General features: G+C 37.8%; 1 pseudogene; it reads right to left on the bottom strand.

The window, feature by feature from the left end:
- Positions 1-449: 449 nt before the first annotated feature.
- On the bottom strand, positions 450-1,587 carry LOC129022331 (mitochondrial import receptor subunit TOM40 homolog; annotated as a pseudogene).
- Positions 1,588-7,303: the final 5,716 nt, after the last annotated feature.

Raw genomic sequence — 7,303 nt, 5'->3', positions numbered from 1 at the left:
CTTAGATAAGCATGGTGTATCTTTTTTTTTTTCCCACGTATATTTTTTGTTGTTTTTTGTTTTTTTTTTCTGTAAAATGTCCCGGTTCTTACATAACTTATAAACATGATTTATACCGAGGAGATGGGAAAGCGGACGGGGCAGGGTGGACTGATCGGGGATGGGGAAGCTCCTCTCACTGCCCCCTCGGGGCGGGCTCAGGCCCTTTGGAGGATGGGGACGCCAGGACACTCCTCTGTGAGGTTGTCTGGCCGCCTCTGCCCCTGGTGCTCAGAATCTTGCGTGCCCCTCAATTCTGGAATCCCTCCCGGGACCCCAGGCCCACTGGTCACGCTGCCCCTGGTACTCAGAATCCCGAAGCGCCATTCGGTTCCAGAATCCCCTCCTCAGTTGCTGGGGTGGCGGGGTCCCTCCTTTCCGATGTCCCGCCAACCCCCGAGGGGGGAGGGAAGGGAAGGGGGGCTCAGGTCTCCCCTCTGTGTCAGGGGGAGGTGGAGGTGGAGGTGGAATCGGAAGGGCGTGGAAGGCGGGGCCCAGGAGGGCTCAGCCGATGGTGAGGCCAAAGCCACACTGGAACTTGTTCTTGCGGTGATTGAGGAAGGCCCCAAGGGCCAGTGTCAGGGGCAGGGGCGAGAGCTTCTTCTCCAGCGTGGCACTCACGATCCAGTTGCTATCCACAGAGCCTTTGAAGAGGAGCTTGGCCTTAGGCAGGTCCAGCTGGTACCCGAAGGAGACGCTGGTGTCCGGCATCTTTGTACTAGCCTCAAACTCCACACCCACCTGCAGCTGGTCACTGGCTTTGTGGTAGTATGTTGCGTGCACGCCCGCCTGGCCCAACGTTACAGTTGCCAACCAGTTGTTCAATGTGTATTTACCAGCTAGAGACATGACAGTGCCTTCCTCCCCAGGCCGCCGGTGGTAGACCAGCTCTCCGCCCAGGGCCAGGCAAGGCGTGATGCTCTGGAGGTAGTGGGCTACGAGGATTCCTGAACCCACGAGGACGTCTGGGTTCCCCAGGGTGACGGCTGCTGTGAGTCAGAGCCCCGATACTCCCCGTCCACCTGCCAGTTCACAAACTTCAACTGCTGGGTCTGGATGGCCATCTTGGACCTGAGACCGGGGCCCAGCTGGTGAATGACCTGAGCGTTGAGACTGCCGCTGTTGTCCATGTCACCCACCAGTACAGGGAACGCCTCTGTGGGACTCAGCTGCTTTGTCCCCCCGTACGTGACCCCGAAGTGGTAGTCGGACTCCCCGATTGTGCTGAGGGCTACTGTGTGGTTCATCTGGAAATGGTTACTCAACCCTTTGTTGACTGAGTTTGACACCCTCCATCTGAATGGGAAACAGCTCCTTGCACTTCCGGTGTCACTCCCCGAATGTGCCCGGGTTGGGCAGGCAGCCGCAGGCCCCATCCTCGGCGGCCCCTGAGGCGCTGGCGGTTGCAGCCCCGGGGGTCCGTTCTGAAACTCGACTCGTACTGGTGCCGGCGCCCAGGCCGCCTCCCAGCCGCGGCAGCGGGAAGCCAGGCGGCGAGGGCGGAGGTGGCGGCCCTATGGGCGGCGAGCTGGCGGCCAAGTTCCCCATGGTCGCCGGCGGCGGCGCCTGCTCCCGGCCTGGGCTCCGCTCCCACCCCGTGCGCCACGCGCAACGGAACCCGCTGCCGCCGCAGCGTCCACAGTCGCCAGCATGGTGTATCTTTTGGACATGTCCATTTTGGAGGAAACTTTTGTGTTAAAATAAACTAATATATTATGGGCTAGAACATAAAATTCACCAAGAATTTCAAGATAAAAATACTAATGTTTTGCTTGTTTGAGTTATTTCAAACAATAGCTTTGAAATCTATAATTTTTTCACCACCAACTCTTTACCTCCTTTCATGCTCATTCTCCTGTGTGGCTAGATGCATTTCAGAAAAGTGTTTTGAATATTATTCCAGAGCAAGTATCATTCCAGAAAATAAGTTTAAAGTTTGAAATGTTTATTTTTTGTAAACCATAAATCTTCAGCTTAAGTATCTTCTGACATAAAAGCATTTTCATAATTATAAAAGTGCTGATATTACTCTCCACAGTATTACATCTGATCCTGCAAAGTAGTTCAGATACCCGAGAATACTCTTAAACATTTTGACTTATGCATTTAATTATTTTTAAAATTTATGGAACAAGACATTAAATGAGAAAGAATGGAATGAAAAATGGGTTAAAAGAATGCAAAATTGCAAAAAGAATGCTTTGAATTTAAATATTTCCAAAAATTTGATTTTCTGAGAAAATATATTAAAAATCATATCTAATTACCTTCAGGGTGGCATATATCTTTTTTTATAATGACTTAGCACCCCTGTATTGGGTACTGATGGCTAACTTGGTGAAAAATGAGATTCAGACATCTATTTCTTTAAATACCTTTTTAATACAGATATATTAATAGTAGCATTTCTATAAATTCTAGAGTTACTTAATAGGAATTTATTAATGTAGACTTATGTGTACACGTTTTATAGAACATCATACGATCCTTCAATTCTTATATCTGAGTTTAAGCTCTCAATTTTTTTTTTTTTTTTTTGTAAATTGCCTGCTACTCTATGGAGTGCAGTTTAGAGAATGAGCCAAAATTACATGCATAGTAGTTTACTGGTAAATAATTCATCAGCACTGAAATGTAAAAGTGACAGTGAGGGTGATTGTACCATAGAAGTTCATATTTTGACATTGCTATTATATAAAGCTTCTTAATTCTCCTGTCTTTTTATCAGTAATAATATTAAAAACACAAAATTTTTCACTTTTTGTAATTTCTACTATTTCCCTTCAAAAGAGCTTGATGATGGAAGGATATGAGAAAAGAGAATAAATGTCAGAAAAATACCTCTGTCTTGCTTTTTAACAGAGAAATTAAACTTTAAATATTATACTAAGGAAGAACCAGTAGCCACCAAAACACTACTAACTGTTCACATCTGAATGTATTGTAGTATGTTAAGTTCAATGGGGTACTTTTTATTTAATAAAGTAGTAAAAGTGTCACTAGAAGTTGGCTAAATTAAACATTTATAGCAAATTGATAAGAAAGGTTATATTGTTTGATAATCAAGTGTTATTTATATTGTATGATAATAAAAGTGCCTGAACTAGTTGCTTACACACTAAAATCTGAAAGGTTAGTATAGGGTTTAACTCATTTGAAATAGTGTGTTTGTGTGCACGCACGTGTATGTGCGTGTGTATGTGTATTTTTTTTCATGGCAAGCACTTAGAATTCTTTGACTACTTTGAGATTATTTATTGGCCATCTACAGAGTATTTTCTGTATCTTCAGCCATTATGTTTGGAGTAGATTACATTCCTTACTCTTGAAGAACTCTGATGGCTAGACATGCAAATACAGCTTGTTTTATAAATGATACTGTAGATTTAGGTACTCAAAACTATGGGGACACAATTGAAAAGAGAAACCAAGCTAGGGTGAAGTCCAGAAAAGCTTCACAGATGAGGAACATATTAGTCTGCTATTGAAGAATAAATGAGATTTTGTTGGAAGGAAGAATGATTTGGATAGAAGCAACGTGATGTATAGGAAGAGGAACTGTAAAAGAACAAGTGGAATAGCTGGTATATTTAGATGTACTTTGGAATGTGGGGTTGGGTACTAGAGGAGGATAAAATCGAAAGGGTTTGTTGGAGCCATAGCATGTGGGAAGTCTTGTATAACCTGAAGAAATTAAAATTTTATTCTGAATGCAGAAGATTTTTGACATGGAAGGTCCGTGTTGTATTTGAGAAAGGCCATTATCAGCAACGTGAAGGATCTGTTTGGGGAACAGATTAATTTTAAAGTCATAATGGGTAATTATCTTTTATGTAGAATTTGGATAAAGTCTAGGAAAATAAATAAATCCATTCAGATATTTCTTGAAGTCAGGTGAAATAATCAGCTACTTTCTCATTTATTCCTTAGAATGGCTACATTTTATTTGATTGCTATTTTCAAGGGAGTCCTATATTATTCCTTTTCTGCGTATGAATTGATCTGAATCCTTTTTGGTTATAAATATCAGTGGTTATGTTTCTGAGTAATAAATGTCATGCTTTGCCTTTCTTGGTTTCAATGATGTTAACATTATGAACATTATCTCTTAATGCTTGCATTTCTTCAATATTGATTCCATTAACATTCTCTAGCTCAGTCATTTTTGGCTTTAAATATTCAATCTCCTTTAACCAAATGGTTTACTACTGAAAACCACTAGAATGAGTTGATCAACTTAACAATGTGTTGATCTGTAAGGATTGAAACCTTGGTAATTTTAGTATGCCAGTAATGCACAGTACAGCATACTTACCAATAAGAACATCAAACATTCATTGATTGCCATTCTATATGCTAGGCATTGTAAGTGTTTATATATATGAACTCATTTAATACTTGCAATACTCTGAAATAAGACTGCCTGTGTTCAAGTTCTGGCTTCACCACCTACTATTCACCTTGTATTTTTGGTGTCTTCAACTATAAAATGAGGATAGGAATAGTGCCTATCCCATAGGATTTAATGAGAGAATCATATTTAAAGCCCTTTTATAATGGCTGGGTCAGAAATGTGAGCACGGAAATATGTGAGCTATTACTATCTTTTAAGCTCTATTATAAAATATTATATATGGATAATATGAGAGCAAGTTTTAAATAAGCATCTGAACTTCCAAACATAAATGGGGTTGAACTTCAAAGTGGTCATTTTGGGAGATTATATATTAATTTCCGTGGTACCTTCATTTTTCAATGATTACACATTTTTCTACCTCATGATTAAATTTACAGCTAAGGGGAATGCTCCTGTAGAAGAAAATAACTATATTTCATAGTTACATCTTTTTAATTTTTTAAACTAAAAATATACTGCTTTGCTCGATCAACTGCATTATTTATCAAACTTGACTATGACCAAGTTTTTTTTTTCTTTTTCTTTTTAATTTGTACACTATTTTCAAAGGTATGCCGGAATTAGAGAGCAGGTTGTTATTTAAAATGTGAACTTTGTATAAATGTGTTCTGTATTTGCTGATTGCAAATGGTCCTTAAATGTAGATAAAGTCTACTTGCTGGTAGGCTTTTGTTGGCAATTAATTTGTTTTTATGTATTTCTGAGATTTTAGATTGATATACTAAAAGCTTCCAGTCTTTTATTTCCTAGTTTAAATTTCTTATATTTACTTATAACTAAACCTTTTATATTTTTGTTTAGTTTTTATTTGACACATATTAAACTCCTTCTACCATACAGGGAAATAAGTTTTATTTTTATAAGAATGTTTAATAGCCATTAGGTGTTTAGTTCTTTTTATCAGAGGATATTATACTATTCTCAGTTGTCTTTACAGTTTTCATACTAGCAAAGGAGTTGGTTACTCGGCTCATTTTGTTGGCAACTGTTTTATAGTCACATCATTGAAGTCCAAAGGAAAATGTTTTCAGCATTGTGTGAAATATGATTTTCAACCACGTAAGGTAAGTAAATATTTTTATAACTCACTTGTTATGACAGAATTCTTAACTGTCCTTTTATGACCTCTGTAGTATTCTCTTTCACTGGATTTCCTATGCTTTTAATGGTTTTCTCTTATCCTTGCTTGCATTTTCTTTTTAATTTTATGTCTAATTTTTGTCTTCTATAAGGTCAGTGCTTTGATCTCTTGTGGTGTATTTCTCTTACATTCTCTCATTATCTCAGTCTGATCTGTTCTATGGCATTCTTTCAATAGATACTTATTACTTACTGAGTATTGGACACCATTGTAGGCACTAGGGAGTTATAAATCTTTGCCTCTTTTTTAAAAAAGTTAAATGTTAAACCCCCAGATTAAGCAATGCACACATACTTTTCTTGTGGGAGATTCACCTAATCCTAGTAGATCTGAATCTTGTTTCCTAAGATTGGAGGTTTTGTTAATTTCTGATGCTTTAATAATGCTGGCTTCAAGGAGTGGAATGTTGCTGTACTGTTAGTTTTGGCTTATGAAATATGTTTTTACTTAATATCCCAAATAATAGCAAAAACAAGGTCAAAACACATTTTAAAAACTGCTGTAAAGAGAAAATGCAGAGAAATGTGCAACTGTATAATTAGAATTATAAGAGATAATTCATTCACAGTGAGGTGGCATTTTCTAGAGAGATTTTCCTGCCTGTGTACCAGACTCCATCTTTGTGTCAGAGTAACAAACCATCTGAAAGTCCGGATGAAAGAAAACAAGGACAGAGTGCATAGCAGTTCCCGTCACACATGTTTAAGGCTTTTTTCCCCTTCCAGGTTCAGGGTTCTTTCTTGGGTATATGACAGTGAGATTGTCAACGTTTTTAAGGGCACACTGTCTCCTCCTAACAGAAATATCTCCTTACCCTTTGTGATTAATGGTACAATCATAATAGATATGATGAATCCAAATGTGGTGAGGGGGAGGTCTTTATATCTTTTTCATATCTTTTTTGTTTGTTTTCTTGTTGCTTATGATCTGATGTGTGTCTTGTCATATACAGAAAAAAATATTTTGGGTGGTATTTTCAAAAATTTGTTTAGATTTTATATGATTCTAATGAAAATATTTGTTTTATATTTAATGTCAGTAATTGTGGTTTCTATTAAAGAATATCGATTTAACAATAATTCATCAGTATATACTTAGAAAATAGTTTAAAAAGCAATGATCTGAATAAATAAATTCATTCATTATAATGGTGTTTCTTTGTTTTTTAATACAAATTGATTACTTTAATACCAATCACATTGCCTTTGCTCTGGAAATTCTGTTTTATTAAAACTAAGATGAGACCAAGATAGTTTGCTAAAATTGCCAAATTATTTTGAATTTCAGTGGAATTGATTAGAAGTACAGATTGTTGGTATTATAATTTTTCATGTTAGGATTGTGTGTTTTAATGAATATTGTAGGTAACTTTCTCATCAGAGAGTTTTAGGAAATAGTAGTTTAAAGAATATACATGCAAACAATTAGAGTGAAGTTATAACCAAATGAAATTATCATTAACCAATAAAAAGCACTTTAACCCATTTGTTCTCACTTTTTCTATTTTGTGTTTTCTTCACTGTTTACTTGTGGAAAACACATTCTCCTTTGTAAAGCTCTGAGTATGCAGTGATTCTGAGGGGTCTAGTTAGGAGCAGGGCCAGAGAATGATGTGGATTTTAAAAAGTCTTCTGTGAAGATTCTCACAAACCTTGAAAAGTCATAATTATTTGCTTTTATTGTGTTTCATTTTTCAAAACAAATTT

Source organism: Pongo pygmaeus, chromosome 22, assembly GCF_028885625.2.
Source record: "Pongo pygmaeus isolate AG05252 chromosome 22, NHGRI_mPonPyg2-v2.0_pri, whole genome shotgun sequence".
NCBI classification, from domain to species: Eukaryota; Metazoa; Chordata; class Mammalia; order Primates; family Hominidae; genus Pongo; species Pongo pygmaeus.
This window is presented reverse-complemented; position numbering and strand designations above follow the sequence as displayed.